Here is a 24,071-nt window from a genome sequence, read left to right as displayed (position 1 = left end):
CCACAGAGCAGCGTCGAGCACTACCTGATCTTCCCAAACGGCCTTCTCTGTTCATTAAGACTGCTAAATGACTCTTTTATAGTGCGCTACATCTGCAGGACTCATGCTACATGAAAAGAATTAGCGCACATATCTCTAATAGACACGGTGTGAAGCGCTGGAGAGCTAGAGTTTAAATTAGGTTACAGTTTTATGATCTAATCATGTTCAGGCCTTTCCCTGGCTTACGGAGGGAAGCGGCACTTGTGTTCTCTCAATACATCTCAATATGCTAAAAGCAGATGGGCAGAGAGATATCAGCCGCTCTGAACTGCTGAGGCCTGACACTTCTCTCTGCGAGGATGAGGAGCGGCTGCGAGACGGGTTTTCAAACACTATTCAAACAAAAGCTGAGCGGAAGAGTCCTGAAAAACCATCAACCACAGCTTTAAATGTCTTTAAATGACTAGAAATACAAAAAATAAATAAAAATTTCAAGGTGATGGCACACTGTAAAAATGATATACTACTATTCAAAAGATTTTTCAAAGATTTTTTTTATGTTTTGAAAGAAGTGTCTTAAGCTTACCAAGGCTGCATTTAATTTTTGATTCAACTGTAAGTTTGATCAAAAATACAGTAAAAACCATAATATTGTGAAATATTATTAGAATTTAAAATATCTGTTTTCTATTTGAATAGGTTTTCAAATGGAACTTATTCCACCATTTCTTATTATCGATGCTGAAAAGAGATGCAATGCTTTTTATGTTTTCGTTAAAACTGATCCTTTTTTTTCTTTTTTTCTTTGATGAACAGAAAATTCTAAAGAACAAAATTTATTTGAAATATAAATATTTGCATTATATGTCTTTACTGTCACTTTTTATCAATTTTTTAATTTTGAAATTTATTTCAGTTCAGTACTGACAATTATTTTTTTTCTTAATTTGCACTCTTTCTATGAGGCAATTTAATTACAATTAAATTACAACAAATATGATTATTTAAAAAATTTACACAGCTCCACATACATTTTGCTACATATGTCATTCAAATAAATTACCAGACCTACAGACTAACAGATTAATTATTTTTTAATGCATCAATGAGAAAAATCACTAATAAGTGACATTAAATTAAAACACTGATATCTCAGTTTAGTATTTTTGCATGGTATGAGAGACTAGAATTGTATGCTGGTATCTATCCAAACTTTGATGTAATATCTGAATGTCCTGGTTTCATCACAGATATAAAAATATTTGATTTATGATTTCAAGGATCAAGCATGCATCAGTTTAAGTTATGTTTAAGTGTGAGATCTATGAGAAATAGCTTTTAAAAGCTATTAAAACTCATTTTCCTCTAGTTAAATTAGAAGATAATACCAGGATACTGGACGATTACCATATTCACAAGACATTTAACATGAAATGTGTCACAATCCAGTGGATCTTTGCATCAGAGTCATGTTTTAAAAGGCTACTTCACAGCCCTCCACTGCTTCGATTGCCAAAGTTCAAGCCCTTTGCACATGTTTGGCTTTTATACTGCATTCATTGCATGAAGAGACCTGAAATAATTTCAGAGACAGCAAGCGATAAGAATAATGACTTTCTAAACGACAAGACCCGCACTCCTAGCTCATTTTCTGATAGTGCTATAGCTCGCTATATTTAGTTGTGTACTGTTTAAGTCTGTCACAATCAATCTCCCGACGACTGAACACTGGCTGCGGTTTGCAGATGCTCGGAGGGGTCAAGCACACCGGACACAGCACTCTGACACCATCAGAGAATCGCTTGAACCCAAAAGAGAAAATCAATGAGACGAGATATATTACTAGATAGAGAGACTCTTGTTAGATGAAGAATCTGAGAAAATGAAAGTCATGTGAAAACCGCAGGCTTTGCGACCCATTTTACACAAAACGCTTTTTGATGGTCTGTCGACGAACTTCAGCTTTTCAGTTAGCAGTGGAACATTGATCTGTGTTGTTAAGATGACAGAAATTTGTCTCTCTGTGACAGAAATGTTGGATATACACATAAAAGCACAAATACTACAGTGTATTAAATTTACTGCATGGGCAAAACATTTGAAAAATTACTGATAAAAAAAAGCAACATATTCAGAGCATGTTGCAAGCTTGAAAAGCATAGCAAACCAAAACATGAAAATGCTGTCATCATTTAATCACCCTCATTTCATCATATGAAGTCAAGGTACTTCAAATATAGTGAATGAGTCTTGTGGACTACTTTAATGGTCCTCTTTTAAGCATTTTGACATTTTTATTCATTGTATGAAAAAGAGCTATGGGGACATTCTGCTAAACATCTGCTCTGTTTTTCCTGACCTCAACCCATGCCTTGCCCTCTCATTGGCTGTAGCTCATCACAACACCTGACACCACGTGATGTCGAATCAGCTGACCAGTCCCGATATTTAGCATGCTAGATATTTGTTTGGAGTCTGTAAGGCAATGGTGATGCATCAGCGAGCCTCTTTGATGCATAGTTCACACATAAAGATTGCCGAGCACTGATCACTGCTAATTTTCCCCCGATCACAGCCCGACCTGTCGGTGAGCTCATGCAATCAGGCTTAAAACAATTAGATAATTATACTAAAAGGCCAATCAGTTGACAGAAGGCATGTAGCAAATTTTATACAACAGTTTCTCAGCAAAGATTTGATCATGTCAACCTTCTACATTGCGAGTAAATCACTCGCATATGCAACTCAATTTTACTCTGTGTGACTAAATTATGTCAACTGTTAGCCATTGGCTGATAAATTCTTAGATTTTACTCGCCAGTGTGTGTGTCCAAGGCTATTATAAGATTAGCACATTTTCACTCGCTGAACACTGACTGAGCGCTTCAGAGTTCTCTCTCCATCAAGCGATCTGTACTTTTCACGTCATCTCAATGGATGCACAGTGCACCTGTATTTGACGCTCTGTAAACTCTGTGTGAAGGCGCATGACTCGCCATCACTTTGTTTATAGCGCTGTTTCTCGCACATGCAAAGAGATAGAGCGAGAGTCTTACCACGCTGAATCGACACGCTACATATAAACTATATTCTTTGTTGTCTTCTCCTGTTCATTTTAGAATTATTCAACTCTTTCGAACAAGCAGAAGATATGCCGGTTTCTCCGGTAGTGGGTGGAGCTAATGTGCAAATGGAAATTTCATTGGCTGGCGCTCATCTATTACCATCCCTGTTTTGATTTCAGCAAATCAGTTCGACCGAACGCAGACAACGTTATTAATATTCATGAACCCAGCAGCTCATCAATCCATAGTGCATTGTATATTGTGGTAGTTGAATTAGTAGTAGTATTATCTTTTAATAATTATTAATATGATATATATATATATATTTTTTTTTTTTCACAGAAACCCCAAAATATTTTAAGCATCACCACCAGTCTTAAGTTCTGTTAAAATTACAAATATGCATTTATACATGGTTATCAAGTTCTATCATTAAATAGTTCTTAATACCATAATATAATGCTTTACTGACTGAAGCTGGGCCATTTTACAAAGATAAGCTGATTGGAATCGTGTGTGTGTGTGTGTGTGTGTGTGTGTGTGTGTGTGTGTGTGTGTGTGAAAAAGTATATCAGTCTGACGAGTAAAGATAATTTAAAGGTCTTAGGCATTCGACTGACAAAAAAAGTTTGGGAATCCCTGCTTTAAGACATCATAATAAAACAACACAACTTAAGCTGCAGCAGTGAATTCTAATGTAACACAGTGCTACATCGCATTCACACAACCCTCTGTTCGCCCAGTGGCCCCTGCAAGATAAAGATCAGCCGATTCAGCCCAGAGATGCAAAGATGCATCTGCTCGCTGTCTCTAAACAAGACAAGTGCTTGGAAACATGTGCAAGGGAATCCGAGAATCAAAAAGTCTGAACTCTGGCTAACTCTGAAAAGCCTTAACAAGTAGGCCTAAGAGCAGAAAAATGAAATTATTTTGAAATTGAATTCTAAACTTCAAAACAATCGGGCTGGTGTTGGGGATTGGCTGGCGGTGTAGCCAGATGCACAAGTTTGGAGGCGGGCCGGGGCTCGTCTGGGGCCTCTGATGGTGATAGCACACTTTATCAGCAGGAGCCACAGTGTGGAGTCCCATCACAGTCTGGGTCTTCTCTATGGCTCCTAATTAGGGTAGAGGTAATTGAATCGCATAGAACAAAGCAGCAGATCTCTACATGCATGGAAATCATTCTGCTTGCACCTACAGCAGCCTTTTTTTCATCTGGCTGCGCCATTGAAAATGGCATGAGCTTGGCCTGAGGATAAAACACACAGCAAGCACCTGAGACCCAACACGAATACATAATGCCATGTAAAGGCCTATAGGGATGTCCAGACCGGCCCAAACCCTGCCAGACTTGGACGGAAACCTGCTTTTTGTGGGCCAAAGACAGATTCTGGTGTGGTGTTGGGACATTCGGGTTTGAAAGTACACACACACACACACATCTCCGCACAACTCTTCTGAAGCTGCTTAATTGTTCAGTTACCCTCATTAGAATCACACATGCAGGATATGCGTCATATTTTGATTGAGCTGCTTAAAAAAAAGCAGCTGGTAGAACATCTTTACCAAAACACATAGAGAGCGAACTAATATAACCACATAATGTTTTTATCCTAGACATCAATGAGATTAAATGGAGAACAAATGCACACCAAATTGAGATTTTCTGATATTTCTCCTGAGATAAAGTGAACTGACATCTTTAGAGAAGTGATGTCAACAATATCTCAAAACTGTGCTCAGATTTATGACCTGGGATCTATGATACCACAGACATCTCAAAATGCACTCAAATGATTTTCCATCAAATTATTCCAAGAGCAAAAATAAGTGTATTGTGCTATGGAAATTAAGAAATGTAGGCTTTTTTCTTTCTATTTTCTATTTTCTTTCACCCTATTTTTTCTCATTTTTTTATTTGTATGTAAATGTAAGAAGGAACACAAGAGACAAAGCTGATATTAATTAAAGAGCAACCTTTCAGCAAAAAAAAATAAAAATAAAAATAAAAAAAGATTTGTCTAGGCGTGTTTTTATTTCAAATTAAACAAATCTTTTGACCAGTGAATTTCCATCAATTGCACTCAGTAAGTTCATATTTCTAAAAATAACTGCTGAGAATAATTGTTTTATATGTTATATAAAATACATAATATTCAGTGAATTTTTTTCTGAATGTTTACCATTTTTGGATTTTATAATTTATAAGAACATTATAGAAATTAATACAATCTTAAAAATCCAGGCCTGAAAATCCCATTTTTTTTCAGAATTGAAATGCCCATGAGAACCTTTTCCTTGAGTTAAAATTATTTTTATACTGAAAATTATTATATGTGACACTGTCTTAAGTGTCAATTTTTCGAAACTGAGATTTATACATCAGCTGATACTCAATAAATAAGCTTTCCATTAATGTATGGTGTATTAGAATCGGACGATATTTGGCCGAGATACAACTATTTGAAAATCTGGAATCTAAGGGTAAAAAAAAAAAGGAAAAAAAAACTAAATACTGAGAAAATCGCCTTTGAAGATGTCCAAATGAATTCTTAGCAATGCATATTGCTAATCAAAAATATAGTTTTGACACATTTACGGTAGGAAATTTACAAAATATCTTCATGGAACATGATCTTTACTTAATATCCTAATGATTTTTGGCATAAAAGAAAAATCAATAAATCTGCCCCATACAATGTTTTTTTTTTTTTTTTTTTTAAACAAGTATACCCCAGGGACTTGAGACTGGTTTTGTGGTCCAGGGTCACATAGTGTTTTTCAAAGCTAAGCATCTGAATAAATTCATATTTAATTAGGGCAAAACATCTGGTTATATCTTAATTAGGTCATGTTTTCTGGGTTGCATGTTTAATGTGTTTAAATTCATAGATCCATGATTAAAATATTCAATTACTATAGCAGCTAAAGTCCATTAAGATCATAATCACTGTGAAAAATCACACGTACATGCTAAAAAACAGCAAAGTGGCTCTAAGCTGTTGAGTTTGCAGAGTTGTTTGTGCATTTGAAAGTGAGACATCCTGTGTTCAGCATCTAGTAGACTGGAATTGGAGTGGCATAAAAACAGGACTGGCATTTGACAAGCCCATTAAAATGCTGGGGGCGTTTCTGAGCAAGCTGATGGGATCAACAGATGCCCAAACCTCAGAGCCTCTCTCTCTGCACCAAACTGGCAGTGCCACACACCTATTAAAGTCTGAGAGTCATCCTGACATCCTGTCATCCTGAGCATGAAATCAAAATTGACATGTTTTACTTATTAAATGAACAATTCTGGTCTTATTGCAAAATATCTATCGGTACACAATATTCTAAGTAAAATAAATGTTTGTCTTTGTAATCTTTAGTTGAAACCTAAAAACTTTATTCAAATACCCCTTTCAAATGTCCCTCCCCTCTAACCAGCTGGCTCCACTCTGGTGTCACACTCATTTTCTTTTTTTTTTTACAATCACATCCATTTCCAACGGATAAAATCAAGGCCTGTCCCATTTTTTTCTCCTAATATCCAAATAATACATCACACTATGGAATGCATTGTTTTATACAAGATTGTAAAGAAAATACACCAGAAAAAATATATTTAAATGGCACTTTAAATACTGTATACTAAATCATTCAAATATCACTATATGTGCTCTAAACTGGATATTTATTTATAAATTGTGGTTCAAAATCCTACTCCACATAAGTGTAAAATTAAACATCACATATATTCTGATTGGCTGTCATGTCCAGCATTTCCTCTTTCATTGTGGAAAGACAAATGACTTCAAATGTGTTGTCTCGTGCCTGGTTAGGATAAGATTTTTGTCACCCTCCAAAAGCTGATGTCTTCTGAGGTAAACGAGGATGAACGCTCTAGAGCTCTCAGAGCTTTAGTTTTAAATCAAGACCATTTTATATCAAGGAAATAAATGAGGGGCTTTCAGAGAAAAGTGATTGGAGTCTTAAATACTTGGAGATAAAACAATGTTTCTTCATCAAGGAATAATTTCTGAAACAGATATACCCGCGATTCCAATTTCACTCTAGCAAGAAAGAGGCGGCAGTTTTTCAAGCAATAAATTCCTCATTAATTCAATTCTAATTTGCCTCAAGTTCCTATTTCTATTATTGATAGTTCCACTTCTTAATACCCCAGATAAAAATAATAATAATAAAAAAAATCGCTGCTCTAACTCTAAAGAGACAGAATCCACGATAAGATCTAAATATTACTCATGCCAAAGAGAAGTGTGAAGTCTGATGAACATTTCAAAAGAACAATTATTTATGGATCAGCTAAATCTTTTCCACTTTTTAATTAAAAGTAAAGAAAATAGAAGCTAATTATCCTGTAAAGATTAGCTGGTGGGCATCTTTCTGTAAATTAGTTCTAATTAAAAGGAAATTGTCAAATGACATTCAAAGTGCTGTCCTTTAAAACAGACAGAGGGCGGGGGGGAGTTTTCTTGCCAGTTCTTAAGTCTTGATGTGGTTGTGTGAAGCTTACGGAGAGAAATTAAAATTCCATCAGAAGCCGAGGCAGAAGGACCGTTCCCCCTCCTGAAAACACTCTACACTGGGGAACATGGCCTCTATTGGGCGACCATATCTATGGAGGCCTCCTGGATCATTATTTGATCGCACTGATGGTCTTACTGTTTAACATGTGGGTCAAGTGTGAAATACATTTTCAATTTCTATGATAACACGCCGAAGGAATATCTCAGTGAATTCATCTAGGCTACTCTGTTTCTAACCTAGAAAGAAATCTCATTACCTGTAAGACAAAAACACTACCGTTTGTTTGAGGATCTGATCAGTCCAATGGCATGGATTTAGGGAAGGACTAACTTTTTTTTTTTAAACCAGTGGAAGAATAGTGACTCTATTCACCCTGGAATTACACACTTCGACTTTAAAATCAGGAAAAATTAGGAAAATTAAATATAGACACGAATTAGGTAAGTATTGACGTACAGAAAGCATTTACAGGAATGAAATAATTGATGATGCAGCTCAGATAATTTGAGAAAAATTCAGTTGGAGACACTGTTGAGATTAATTCTGAAACTCTCAAGGAAACTTGTGAGATTACTGGGGGTTTCTTTCTCTCAAGACAAAAGCCTGAGAAGTATATGGTTAGACACTTAAGCCTCTGTTATACTTTCTGCATCCACGAGTCTGCTATGGAATGCTAGGTAGGCGTGACATAAAAATAATCATCAGAAAGTGTGTACGGGGGCACTGAATGAAAGACCGCATGCCTCTCATTTTTTATGTCCACGCTGACAGGTGCGCATGGTCAGTAGTCTTCAAAAGCAAAATTGAAAATGTGCAGTCAGTGTGAAGAAGCCCATTGCTACTCGAACCTGTGCAATCCGTCAATATAGAATACTGTATAAAGACGGCTAGATGTGCATTAATTCTGTGCAATTGTTTGTTCACATGTTTGTTGCAGAGCGGACCATCAGCATATGCTTTCGGAAGTATAAATGGAAGAAGTTTAACACAGGCTTTACACTAGCTGTGCGCCAAAGATGAAGTCTCAGGTTTCGTGTTGATTTCATCATGTATCAGAGCACTCAGAGACGCTCCTGCAGTGTCACAGCCTAATGTTTCTCAAACAGCAGAGCCAGGGGCCCTTGGAGGCCTCACCACAGTGTCTCCAGAGGGTATTTACACTCCACTTTTATAGAGCAGCACCAGTGTCACTTCTAATGAACCTGACATTGAGACTCGCGGCGAGATGCGTCTTCCTGCAATAAAATGTTACTCATTTAATGTCGTCAGAGAATTAGTTCCAAAACCTAGTGAGCCGCCTGGCTGTCTACTTCCACCACAGACTGCCACCTTCTAAGGCAGCATCATGACTGTCATGGAACCCCAAACGTGACCAATTAGAACACTCTAAACAGGCAGTTTTTTTTCTATTTAAAAAAAAAACATAAAACAAAACATTAAAATCAAGATACATTTACTTGATTTCTGAACAATTGAAGATGCATCTAAAACATAGGAAATAAGAAGAAACAAATATATATTTTTTATCTTTTGGGTATAATGCAATAAAATGCAGTCAATGTAGGCAGCATTAGGTTTTAGAAAAGGTCCATAATAGCGCAATAAATGCCAAACATGTGTGATGTGTAATAACCAAAGAAAATGGAGTCATTGTTTAAACATGAGTAATTATTTCACTCTTTTAAATTAAACATAGATATAATATATACTGTAGAAATATAATGCTACAATGCTTATTACACTAGTACACACACTATAGGTTATACGTGAAACTGTATGAACACTATAAAATATAATATAGGTTAGCAATTAAGGCTTAAATCGTAATGGTCAGGCTATAGTATTACTGGCTAATAATATTATGGGTACTGTTTTGTGGCAATAAATCATGTGAGGTTTTTTTGGCCCATTTTTCGTGTTTGACTGTTATTTGTTTTTTATCTTTGAGCTATTTTTGGATCTACGCAGTGCCAACGATTTATGTATTTAATTGAGTTGGACTTCTGTCTGGTGCTACACTTCTACAGACTCTCCACTAATAATATTTTGTGAATTAAATACACTGTAAGATGTAACAGATCATTAAATCTGAACTCCCTTGTCCAGAACCCTACTTAGTAAAACTACAAACCCATGTGGAACAGCATCCAGTCTCTTTGTATAATTTACTTCGTCACAGCTAGCAGCAGAAGTGAATGTGAAGGGAGAGAGACGTCACCTCCAGTAGGAGAAAGAGACACTGTAAAATATGTAAATTAAACTAACAACAAAACTAATTTTACAAAAAAAAAAATATATATATATATATATATATATATATTCAATAAGTTATTAAGTAACTTATAAAGTTATTTAAAATGATTAGTGCTGTAACAATGACAGAATATACATGTGCATGTAACAATATTCTTATATAACCGCTTTGAGCTTTGTGACACAGACCCATTCCATTATAATGCAGTCAATCTCAAGCCATGCTAAGAATCCTCCAACTTAAATATCACAGCCTCCTTTTTAACTAAATGCTTCCATATTACAAGCAAATTACTAGTGCAGTGCGAAGACGCCAGCGACGAACAAAGATGGGCAGCCATAATTATTTTGCAGCGTGTGCCGCATGTCAATGGGCCGTCTTCCTTCTGGAGGGAGATCCCCTGGGCCCCTGGGCATCAAAATGATGGCCAAATTATTTTGTGCTCCATTGCATCACAACACAATTATCATATTTACTGCGGCCGCATTATGACAACAATGCTGTTTACACCTGTCTCCGGGAGAAAGGCGAGGTTTGCACTCTCTAATTTAGCAAATGTACAGTATGCATATGAGCCCGCTGAAGGGAGTTAAATTAGGTCAGGACTGGAATACATCAATAGCAACCCATATGTGCAACATCTCCCCCTCGACTCTCTCTCTCTCTCCCTGTGTTCTCGTCTTTGCTCAGAAGCCCGCCAATGTGGCAGCCTGACGACTGCAGAAGTGTGATATGTGCAAATCACATTTGCAGATGAGCTTGAAACTCTTTTAAATATTCAGATAGCAGACATCCAAAGCAGCAAGCCGCTACTTAAGACTCCATCCCCAGCAAGAGACCGGATCCCCTGCTCATTAAGGGAACGCTCGCTCGGTTTACACTTGAAATATTTCACACCGAAATGTACAGCCGAGGAAAAACATCAGCCTTATCGGTGATAACAATGCAAATTGTCAAAAGCCTGCAGAAGATTTCAGGCCGGAAATCCAAAGTCGCTTTTTGTAACAGCCCTTTCTTGTTATTCTGTCTCTTTTTCATCTCGCATTTCTGCCGCTTATTGGTGAATTTGAATAATTTTCTTCAGGCTCCTGAAAGAAGTCACATGGTGAAAGGTATGGCTGCCGCGAGATGCAGGGAACACACGTGTCTTGTTTCCTGCCAATCAAACATCAAATGTAGCACAGCGGGGGACTCGGCCACGTCCGAACGGGGCCACACACATCAACCGCCCAAGACCGGACATTAAGCTGGAAACCCAGTAAGTCTCTGACCTCATTTATTAGGTATTAAAGTATTTAAACTAAAGGACATGTTGACATTGTAAAGACCCAATAAACATGTCGGGTCCACGGTTCAACTGCACTCACTCTTCCAAACCTGCTAATTGGCTAACAGCATTTCTAAAAGCTTCCTCCTTTCTTCCCCTCTCTGCATCAGCTTCGTCTCCTGCTTGTTAGCCCCTACGTCAAATTTGTCTCCGTGCCATTTTAATTACAGCCCCAGCAATCTCTCCTGTGGCATTCTGGGAGAACACTGATCTGCAAAAAAGGTGATAAGTGAAGACGACACCCAGCTTTGGTATCAGCCGTAAACAGACACTTAATTGAATCATTTGACCTGAGAGGCTGATCGCCCGCAATAGCATGTAGCAAGAAGGAAAAATGATTTTGGATTTGAAAACTGTGGCGTTCTGTGCATGCAGCGCCAGCTTTGGCCGCCGGCACACCATGGGATTGATAAGTGCTCCGAGCGACATATCCGCAGACCCTTGCTTTCCTCCTGGAGACGAAGGCATGCGGGTTTATTCGTTTGCACATGCACGCTTGCGGTTCACAGGCGATCTGGCGCCTCGCATTCGGTGAAAAAGACTATTTGCCAGCGTAGGAGTTATCAATCCGAACAGACGTACGATCCGGGTCCGGTGTCACTTCCCCTCATTATGTTAATGGTTAATGCATGCAAATGAAAACATTCCAGCAATTTGATTTCTTTGAAGATAGCATATTGTCTTAGCTGTAATGACGGCACACTTTCCATCCGGCTTCGATTTATGCGAGCCTAGTTCATTTTTATCAGCGCCGAGTTCATTTCTAGGGCTACTGGAATGTGTTTTTCCACTCACTATTTAACTAATTAGGATTCAGGTAACATAAGCAGATTTTTCAGGCTATTGGTGTTTTTCTTAATTAAGAAACAAATGAATTCTCCCCAGCAAAAGAGATGGAACACTGGGATACAGTGCCAGAGGCCAGATGCTGCTGCTCTTAATTAGAAGTCACTCTATTGTCTGAGCTTTTTTAATGAAGCTCCAATCTAAATGGATATCAAAAAAGACCGCTGGAGCAAAGGAGAGGGAAAAATCCGGCCATTTTAAATAATAAGAAAATAAAGATAATGGAAGACAAAAGATATGTCCTGGCAGCAGTCTTCCAGAGACAGTTGAGTGTAGAGAGCGCGCCCCTCACCTCTGCCCAGAGTTTCTTTTAAAGCGAGCAAGGGGGCCACGCTTTCACCCGCCCACTGCCTGACGCTTTCAACGGCTCGGTCTCCATCCAGGTTTTTGTGCGGATCAAAAAAAAAACAGTTGGCTTCTCAGCAAAGGTTATGTATTTTCATTTAAAGTCAGCATTCACGGTCGCTTCGAAGCGAATCCAATGCGAGGAAAGCGCATAGCTAGCATGACACATGACACGCTTAGTTTTGCATCTAAAGGCCGTTTGGACTGTTTTGCATTTTGTGTTTATTCATGCACCAAAAGGAAAAGTATACTAAAATAAATGCACGAAAGCTTGTTTGTAAAGTTCTAAGAGAGGCGTTATGTGAGGCGCAGTCAGGGAGGTCAGCTGGGCTGGGCTCAGAGAGGTGGGCACCGCGTTCGGTGGCTCAAGGCGATAACATCGGGTGCCCACGCAGGCAAGCGCCGCATGCCCACATGTGCTGCCAAGCCCATCGGTTCTCCTTCAGACAGCATGGCTTAGGAGCTCCCAGCGGATGGGCCAGTGCCCATTGATACGTGCCCAGCACCGTCACATTTGGGCCAAGCATCCTCACACCCAGGGGGTGCGCCATTGATGCCCGCCGCGTTTGCCAGGCTGGATGCTACCCAGCAACCCATTTCAAAAGGGCTTTTTTGGTGGATCAGGTATGTGGTGTGATTTCTTTTTCCCTTTGTAATGGACCCGGTTAAAGGTGAGCCAGCCTGACTTTTAAGTCGAACGGTGCCTTGCCTTTCATTTGAGCTGCAACTCGTAATTGATTTCCCACTTTCCAAATTTTGAACGTGTTTTTCTCTCCCTCGACTGGCAAATTGGCATGGTGGAGACCAAAGTATATCGAAAAGCATTTGACAATCTGCAGAAAGAGGATGATAAACATTTAGGTTAAGATCTCACCTACTAAAAGCAAGTTCCCTATTAGAACAGCCATGTTTCAAATACTTGCACTTATCCCTTAAAAATTACCATAATCCTCCTGCGGTTCACCCATGCATGGTGCCTTATTCACAGACCTGCTTGTTTATTTCTATATGCTAGTGAGATTAGAGCAGCAGATTAGCTAGTGCGGATACACAAGTCGCCATCAAAGACGGCGAGGATAATGTCACCCTTTCTCTCACTTCTATCCCCCTCTTCTGAAGATGTCGGAAGAGTATAAGAACAATGGGTATGTGAACGCTCTGTAGAGCATGACAACAATAGCAGCCCATCCTGCGGGACCCAGCCCGTGCAAAAAACTGTGAACATGATGCATATTAAACCTGCACAGATCACATGTTAACAGTTAGAAGTCTTTTGATCAAAATGATCTGATAAAACAAATCTCATTCGTCCTTTCTTGTATTTTTGAATGTGTATTTGTAAGCACTGTATACTGTAAGATCAATAGAGTGGTTACAAAGCAAAACTGCTTTGAAAGTCTGTATTTTTTACCCCCCCCCCCAAACCGAATTACAGCTGTCATTACATTTATAATTACACTGTTGATCCATCCCTTACTCCTTAGCCCACCCCTAAACCTACACATACCACCAAACCTATCCCTAACCTTACCCGTATCACACCTCAATAGCAGCAAAAGTGTTTTGCAATACAATATGAACTAGGGGTGTAACAGTAGGCAAAAATCATGGTTCAGTACGTACAGTACCTCGGTTTTAAAGTCACGGTTTGGTTAATTTTCGGTACAGTAAGGGAAAGAAATGCAAACATTAAACTGCAGGTCGTTTATTACTATAGACTTTTTTTTAACAATTTGTTTAAACTTTTTTAAAATACTTTTTAATAAAATATATATACAATTAAAAAAAGAATAAGAAATAAAATACTGCTGCAAAGTTCTCCACTAAATAAAATACTCTTGTCTCAAACCAATATCATATAATAAAATATAATGAAAAATATAAATAAATATGATTACAGTGTAGCATTACCAATCCCAGCTTGAAGGCCTGCTCATATTTAAAATATATATATAACTTTTCCAAAGTGTAAAGTTGCAGCATCAACAGTTTCAGTTTTTAGACCTGCTCAGATTTCGTTATAGCGTTGGACCGATCAGAATTAAGAGCAAAGGTCTGTTTAGATATCAACGGGAGCTGCGTTTGAATTACAATCGTTTTTTTCCTAGTTAGTGATCAGCTGCAGGGTGGGATTTGCGCTGAACGCGGAGACTTCCGCCACTTAATATGTTTGTTTGGAAACACGAAAATGTACCTATGTTCCGCGTACAAAATATTGCATTCGGTCATTCGGTACACACGTGCACCGTACCGAAACGGTCCGGTACAAATACACGTACCGTTACACCCCTAATATGAACACATTAAATAAGTACATTGTACTTATTTTTTGATGTAAGTACATTGTAGTTAAGGCCACCTAATATAAATTAGAACTTTCTTTACTGACAAGATGCGCATGACAATCACATGCGATATATATTTGTGCATAAAACAGTGAACTCAAAACAGAAGTCATCAGGATTTGTCATTATGTGAAGACTTCCTGGAATGAACTTTCATAAAGCATGTCTATCTGCTCTTTAACCTTAATCCTAATAAGTTTAATCCTAATAAGTGTGCATCTCTATTTTCTTCTTAAATAAAAATATATATTTTTAATAAAAATCATGTTTGAAAAATGTGTCTAAAAATACTTTTAAAAATGTACAGTGCATCAGGGCATTTCTGAAAATCTATCACAAAATTAAGAATGTTGCAACTTTTTGAAACTTTGTTTATAGTAATTAATGAATTTCAACTTCAGTCCAAACTCAGAACATTCTGGTTACTTAATCCTTGTTAAATGAAAGGGAAATAAAATGACAGCATTCTAATGAACACCTAATTTATTATTAATAAAATATATATATTACCTGCATTAAAGCACAATATTAAAAACTTTTATATTTTTACAAAAGCAAAATGTGTACCATTGACAATACTTTTATATATTTTGTAACTTACAGTATATTAGGCAAAATGACCTCTTAGTTATTTGTTGAAGCTAATAATCTCCTATAATTGCCCAATATCTTCAATTAATATGCCTGATTCATATATGGTCTATCACAAGCTGTCATGACACGAACACTATCATACTTCCACCTATAAAACTTTAACATTAAAACTTTACTGCCTTGCAAACACTGATATTTCCTTTAGCACATGCAAATTTAGTATAAGCAATGAAGATATAATATTTATCATCCGAACAATTGCAGCAGAATATACAGACATGTTTCAAACATCTTTAATCTAAATGTTTAATAACCATCTTTCTGAAGGATTAGCTCATAAGTGGCATGTCAAAGGGAAATATTTCCCTGCGTGATTATTCAGGGCTGGAGATATTCCGATTAAATGTGCTTTTGTTAGTGATACACATTCATTATTCAGTGCAGTCAGCCTTCAGAGTCTTTAGACAAAAATACACTGAAGAAAATCCTCTACAGTAGAAATGAAGGAAGAAAAACACTGAGAATTCACTGACAATATTCACTTCAGAAGAATAAAGAAACCTTTTTTTTTTCTTCTTTAAGGCAGGATTTTAGATTTTTTTTTTTTTTTTGTGAAACAGCCTAATTATTTATCCAGCAGGTGCTTTATGGCTCTCATTAGTTTTTTTCTCTCTTTCAACCGTCAATTAAAAGGTTGAAGTCAATGCTCATCTGGTGCTGATAACACCGTCTGTGGCTAGAGAACAGCACTGTTACAAACAAATTTACAAAGATGCACTGCCTAGACGCCAGTACTGAGAATTTCAAGTTGCATCGCTTAATGCCAAGCCGATTTCACGGAGAGAGCTGGAGAGATACAGTAAGAAGAAGAGGATATAAGCAGGTGTAAGCTGGGTTATGTGAGAACTACAGAGGGTTTGGTGAACACATTTTGATGTAAATTAGAGGAAAACACACATTCTGACTTCCTCCTGGGTGAGGTTTTGGGGTGAGATGTCACCTCAGTGTGGGCTCTCATGTGGACATCTGCCACCCAGAACTTCTCCAATCTGGATCCATCTCACGCCAACTGCAAGAACTGATCAACACCATCACAATCGACTTTCACTTCAATTGCTCTCCATCTTATTTCAGTCCTTTTACGTTTTTTTCCCCCCTTTCCTACTAGTCAGCAAAAGCACTGGACGATAAGAAGAGGTCCTGCAGTCACATCCAACAAGACCACACACAACTCTGTGCTGTCACATTAATACATACAAACATGATGATTTTCAGTCAACCAACAGATGATCAAGCTTTCTATCCTCCCCAGACTTTGAGAACAGCACAGTACTTTGTTAAAGAGAGACACTGAGCGGCTCTGACCCTCTACAATGAAAATAAAGGTTTTAAAACTCAGAAATAGACACTAAACTCCAGAAGATTATTGAGTGAAAAATCTGTTCATTGAAACAACTCAAGCAAAAAGTGTGACACAATGCATGAAGCTATATATACACATATTAACACACACACAAACACACACACAACATAAATAAATAAAATATTATATATTAATAATAAATATATTTTTTTTTTTAAATGGTAAAAATTGACCATATTTATTATAGACTGACAGATGGGTACTCTCACTTCAAACATAATTAAAAAATGCATACAAAAAAATTATCATATTAATTTTTCAGCACAACAAACAATTACAATTTAATTTTTAATGAATATACAAATAAATATTGTATAGTAAGAAACAAAAGATGTGATTATGCCTAATCAAAATCATTGGTCAATGGTGGCATCTTGCGGTCAGATATTTTTGTAATGACTGTTAAACTGTATAATTGACTTCACACATGATCAGAAAAAATCATTGACTTGTTTGGTAAACAGCTACATAATATGCAGGACGATGTACAGTCAGTGGGTCATTATCATCAAATAAACCCTTTCAGGTTAATACAAGACCCTCGTGACCAGATCAAGTGGGTTTAGTGCAATAGATCAGAAGTCAAGAGTATGAAATGACACACAAGTACACACCAATACAAACTCACACACCACTTTAAAAGGTCTCTAGCCTTGAACAATATTGATAAAAAAAAAAAAAAGCTGGTCAATATACATCATCTGGCTGAGAGGATTATATTCTTATCTAAAATGATATTCAATAAAGTATGACCACAGAAACACGACTGGAGTGCCTCCTGGTCCAGAAAAAAAAAAGGAAACGTTTTATTGGAATTAAGATCAGTGTCGAGATTAAGAGGAGAAACAGCAGTATGATTCCTGTTGAAGCCGATATTGTACTTTGTGTTCTTTTTTTCTTGCTTTTTGAAACACGTGGAGCAACAGAAACAGGGCTGGGGCTCAGAGAACAGCACTTGTGCTGCCGAAAGGAACCGCGAAAGCTTTTAGTAACAGACCTGAGATGTGCAGATCAGCGGCCTTTAAAAAAGAAAATTTGGACACTTAAGCCATGCTTAAAACTGAGTGAATCTCATTGCATTAGACAACAAAACACAAACCAAATGGCATCCGCATAAAACGAACTCTGAACTAACTTTACTTTCTGAGCCATTTTTGCAATGACTTTTAACCAACAGCTGTCAAGCCCTGCATCTGAATCTCTACTTGTTACAAAGTATGCAAAAAGCAGTATGTCAGAAGTCTAAGGATACTTAGTATTCATGATACGGGAGGTGAACAATACCCGGATGACCTACAATATCTGCTGGGATTCGGAATTGTGCAGCCAGACTTTAATATCTCACACTGTAAAAAAAAGAAAAAAAAAAAAAGAAAGAAATGTATTTTTAAAAGTTGTAAATAAAACAAATAATTTTTTAGTTTCAGTTTTTCTACATCAAAATATGGATAAATCAATGGTGTTGCAGCATGTCTCATCTATAAGTAGTAGTGTATAAATGCTAATTTAAGAAAAAAAAAGTAAATACAAATGCACAGATTCTGACACAGAATTACAAAAAGTAAAAACTGTCCTGCTCAGGTATAATAATTTTGTGACGTGTTCTTTGCATAAGCTAGGCATGAAAAAAAAGCCTGCTGGATAACATGCATTCATTTGTGCTGCCTAATTAAGTAACTCTCCTCCCCTTTGTTAAGCCCACCAATTACAGACAGCTCATTTGCATACCTGGGGGACACTTGTAGGATGAAACTAAAATTAAGCTCTTGAACTCATTCAAAGCTCAATGTCCCATTGGTCAACGCTTAAAATAAAACAGATGTTTGTCGTTAGGCCCTGTGGTATTAACCTAATTCTGCTCTTCTGCAAACTGAACGCTCCTTAAATACCATCCGAATCTGACATGACACATGCTTTCATCAGTAAGTGACAAACACGGACTGTGTTCAGAATGGATTACTAGTGTACTTGCTAGGCTTTCCACATGCAATTATAATGCTTCAGGAGTACGAAACATTATTAGTCACATAACCTCATTAGGTTTCACATCTAGTCTAATTCAGTAAGTAAAATATGGTTTTGCATTGCTAAATTTGGAATTCTGGCATCTGTGCCAAAACGTCTTTTGGCAGTCCGATCAAATAATGATTTAACAGAATGATAAAATGGTTAAATTGCAGCTGACATTGCAGCTGATATTCACTGGAAATGGAAGGACAAGTTTAGTGCACTGCATTGTGATATACATTTATATCTTATAAAGTGTGCTCTTTTTTTTGGAAATACAGCATAGCAGATCTTCTGGGTATCTGAGAACAGTATGCTTACTATGTAGTGCAGAATTAGTAGTATCCAATACTAAACATACATTTTACCTTTAAATTGGTCTAAAGCTATCAGAATGCTAAAGCTATCAGAATACATATACATAGATATACATACATGTACATACATACATACATATATAGATATATATATATATAAAACCACTTTCAGCCGCATCAGGTTCGCTTGTGGAGTTTGTGTCCTTTTCTTTTGAATTTCATCTAATAGAGCTGAATTAAAGTCGTGCACTACAGCGCCACCCTGGTCAACCCGCGTTATTGCAGGCTTTTACATTAGGTCATGAGATAATGACTACAACAAAAAAAGGTTACACAATGTAAAAATGAAAAACTGTTGACATTGTTATTGAGTAATAGTTTCAGCCCTATTATACAAATAAAAGCATTTGAAATGTGACATCAGTCTAATAAACCACCAATGAGTCCACACTTTCAGCACTAAGCATTACATAACTTGATTCATATTTGAAAAAAAACACCACTCTCTGTGCCACTAAATTCAAACCATATATATATTTTTCCTCAGCTGTTTGACAGATGTGACAAACACATTCTGCTTCCACTTTAAAAAAAGGAAGATTGCAGCATAGAAATTTCTTGCAATTTACTGAGAATCAAAAACCGATAGCAATAATCACCACACCACTTTAAACATACACATACACAGACTGTCAGAGCACTTGGAATCAGTGTCTTTAAAAAGAGGAAAGAGAAGTAACACACACACACACACACCAAACTTTGGGTGTGTTCAAATTGCATGATTTATGCAGGACCGAGTCCATGCTGGAGGGGTGTCAAAAAGCAATCAACGTTCCATCTCTGATGAGTCAGGCGACAGCGTGATTCACATCGAGGATGGAAAGCTGATGTGCTGGCCGAGACGAAGGCCAATGTTCCCTGTCGACCCCCTCCTCCCCCCAGCCCCCCTCCAAAATGCCACACAATCACCAGAGATTAGACATGCATCTCAACTCAAAAGCCACAGAAAAAAAAAAAAAAAAAATTGGACATAATTTCTGTCGTGATTATGATAGACTCTTTTATTCCACTTCATCACACAGCTGAGGAGAGCGTTACCATTGACTTACAAATGTCAAAATATGGAAAAAATGCACCCAGCTTAACCACAGAATACGTCTGACTGCCAAAGCGCTGTGAAATGGATGCAAGAGTCTGAAAAGACGTCGCACTCATTTAAGCTACTCATCTCAGTGTGCTTTCAAGCATAGATCTCGATTTTTAGACAATTACGAAATACAACAGCTTTATGAACAACATCATGAACAAATCAGTGAGCGGGGCATGAGGAGATATATAAAATTAAATTAAATAAGTAAGAAATAAAAACTTGCAATTATCTGTTTGATATTTTTATCTAACAGAAGAAAATAAGCTTCTATAGAAAAGTCCTGCAAATTTAAATTGTGAAAAGATATTTGACGTATAGATTGATGTTTTGGCTTAATTTTGACAAATGAATTAAATAATGAATTAACTCGCTGGATTAAAAATAAACAGTGTGACAAAAATGCATCATAATATTGGCGGAAACTGTTTTAGCACTTTTTCTTTTTCCTTTCTATCCTCTGTCACTCAACTATCTCTCTGTCTCACAGGCTCTGGCAGTGGAGACTGGACTCTGAACTCAACTTAGACACAGAGTTGGAGGATTTTACAGATGGTCAGGAAGAGGCTTTATCATTTGAGGAGAGGAGAGCGGAGCCCGATTTCACACTGGTGTAAGTGTGTGTGTGTGTGTGTGTGTGTGTGTGTGAAAGCAGGCCACCTCTAATCCACTGACTGCAGAGAAGGCCTGCAGCTATCCTGCTGCCCAGCACTGCCCACAATCCTGGCTGCTTCTACAAAGCCATACATGGTGCATAAGAGGCCCAGGCTGAAGGACTTTCAGCTGATATGCCGATAGGTGCTGAACAAAAAGTCCTGAGGGAACCACACGGACCCACACATGCCTGAAAACTAGAGACACATGCAATCACACGCTGAGGCCTATTCATTGTGAACGAGTGGCCACTGACCCGTTCACACCTCAGATCCGGATCAGCACACTTCCACGCTAAAGGCCTGGTCACACAACACTTCCATCCAATGCATGCAAATACAGAAGCACATGGACTTCTTTTCTCAGTCTGCTGCTTTTGGCGTCACAGACCAGGATAGTTTTTAGTGAAGGGGTTGTACGTTTCCTTATTCAAAGCAGGTTTTAAAGGCTGTTATGACCACATGTACAGTAGGATGTCAATACATCTGGAGAAAGCAATCCATCAACATCCCCATGCATCTCCATGACAGTCACTTGGTCCTCCCAGATTACATTATATTTTATTCTAAGGAATGTACAATATATTAGTGGTCATATTGGTTGTTAAATTGATATATTTAAGCAGATTAAAAAATAACAGAATTCAGACAATATTTGTAGTTGGCCTACATACTGAAAACTCCTTGTTTACTTTAAGCTTTTTTTTTTGGTTTTAACTCTGAGATTTTTTCTTAATTCCTCCTAGTTACAGTTCTGAGATATGTTTATATATATATATATATATGTATATATATATATATATATATATATATATATATATATATATATATATATATATATATATATATATATATATATATATATATATATATATATATATATTTCTCTAGCAGTAAACTCCATCAGGTGCGTGATTTCATTTCACATAGATCAGCTATTATTACACAGAGCCGTTGTTAACTGACAAGCTGCGCAAATCCATGTGACGTTTGGTTTTTTGGACAAATTTGAACTAATTTCTTTGAATTTTTTAAAAAAAGGCTGGTATCTACCAGAAGTAGCTAACTTGTCATGATAACCAGCCAAACCTTGACCACTTACAGTAGATGAACTCAAATCAGCTAATCTTGTTAATCATGCTGCCATTTGTCTTCATAAAAACACAGTTCTAGTTAAATACTGAAGTATGAAAAGTCTATGAACCTGGGGGGAAAAAATCTGAAATATAAAATTCCTATGTTTCTATCGCTCTGTATCTTTTAAACTGCCATAAAGAGAGAAAGTCAGAGAGAAAGAAAACGAGAGCTTTAGAAAAAAATTTAAAACACAGATGGATGTGTGCAATCTTCTCAGTGGAGCTGTTATCTAACAAGGACCGTTTTGTTTGGAGATAATATGGTGAAAGTCATTTTACTACATTCATTAAAGTCCTTTCAAATGTACACCTCCAGGAGCTAATCTTCACAAAAGCCTGAAAAATGAATGGAGACTGAGATCATTATGATTAAACCATCTATGAACAGTCCAGGACACGTCCTTGATTTTAGTCCTTTCAAACATTCAATGGTGCATTGCTTTCACACACAAACCCTCCCGCATCACGATCAGATCGTATTTCTGTCCTCCGTATAAAGTGCTTTGGTTCAGATTGGTGCTCAATGAACGTTGGTTATGATGCATTATAAAATGAGTTTCTGAGTTTCTCTCACATTTGAGCAAAAAAGAAAAAGAAAAAGAAAATTCGGATTTGAATCTTGTATAAACAATCACATCAACCCGATCACTTTATTTAGCGTTCATGTAAACACTACATTCAGATTCATTAATCAGAACGATTTCAATCTGATTGAAACAAAAATTGTGCATGTAAATGTAGTAAAATTTCGCCCTAAATTTTTACACGTTAAAAAATAAATACGAACTCACGTTATGTAAATCACATTTACATAATGCCTCCGAAATATTCGTCCGTAGTATTTTTTTTTGGATCGGGTTAGATTTTTTTTTCTTGTCGCATCCATAGCAAGCATTTTGAGAGGTGATTTTTGACGGTTAAGAGTCACCGTTCAAGCGAGCGCCAAAATCCAGAATGGCAGTTGTCAAGTTCATCCACTTCGTCTCACAGCACAAAGCACTGTATATAGATCCTTGCACACTGAGTTCACAGAAATCGGTTGTCTTCTTTTTTAATTTGTGGCTGTAGTATCACTATCAAATGCATCAAACTGAGCCACTGATATCCTGAAATAAATGGTGAATCGCCTGGGATTATCCCACGCTTCGTAATAAGGAGAGAGAACTAACTATATTTTAGGATTGGATGGATCATATATTTCCTTTCTTTTGAAGATGTTTTTTTTTTAAGAAGTGAGAAGAAAACAAAATCATCATCGCTGCTTGAAGACTTAGTTTAGTGCTGTTTTGTGATTTTTTTTTTTTTTAGCAACTGATTAATTAATACGCATTGGACTCAGTGTGCAAGGTTTCTGTACATGACAAATTTCTAGTATTTCAAATATGAAAAAATGTATACGGAAATTTGAATATCTGTTAAAGGCAATTTATCAAATTTAAGGAGCCAAGAAGCATACATACTTTCCTCAAAGCTAAAAGATGTGGACAAAACTCATGTAAAAATGAATAATGTTGAATGTAAATCACCTCACAGCAGAAGCTACCACACTTGATCACTGTGCTATGACTATTCTGATGAGACCAGTGGGAGATGAGCGAGAAGGAGACAAATATATATGTGACCTTTTTGTCCTTCACGTTTGCCAAGCTTCAATCTGAGAGAGGGAATCAAACACAATGATCCGATCATCCGAAACTCGCTGTCAAATGCAGAGCCAGACATCAATCAATCAGCACTTTCTTATTTTTCTCTCTTATCATTTGACCCATGTGTTATCCTGTTTCAGTGCTTAAGAAAGTTGATGATGGTCAAATGTGTCTCTGCAAATCCTAGAAACATTCAAACACACGTATACAAAAAAAAAAAAAAAAAAGGATATGATTTATGACAATATTAGGGTGAGTAATTGGTGACAGAATGTTCAGATTTGTGTGAACTTTCACTTTAAAGTCAAATCCTGGTACACATTCTCTGTGTACTGACACATATGAACGCAAAATACAGATATGCGTGAATCAGATGATAAAACAGGTTTTTACAGAAAGTCCATCTCATGACACGACAAACCCTGTCAAATCAATGCACAGCTTTGCC

At 37.2% G+C, this 24,071-nt stretch overlaps 1 protein-coding gene across 1 annotated transcript in view; it reads right to left on the bottom strand.

Moving 5' to 3' along the window:
• LOC113072949 (zinc finger protein ZFPM2-like) overlaps positions 1-24,071 on the bottom strand; it is a 74,987-nt gene that overhangs the window by 32,800 nt on the left and 18,116 nt on the right. The window lies entirely within an intron of this gene.

The sequence above is a fragment of the Carassius auratus genome, unplaced genomic scaffold, assembly GCF_003368295.1.
Source record: "Carassius auratus strain Wakin unplaced genomic scaffold, ASM336829v1 scaf_tig00011088, whole genome shotgun sequence".
Classification (NCBI taxonomy): Eukaryota; Metazoa; Chordata; class Actinopteri; order Cypriniformes; family Cyprinidae; genus Carassius; species Carassius auratus.
This window is presented reverse-complemented; position numbering and strand designations above follow the sequence as displayed.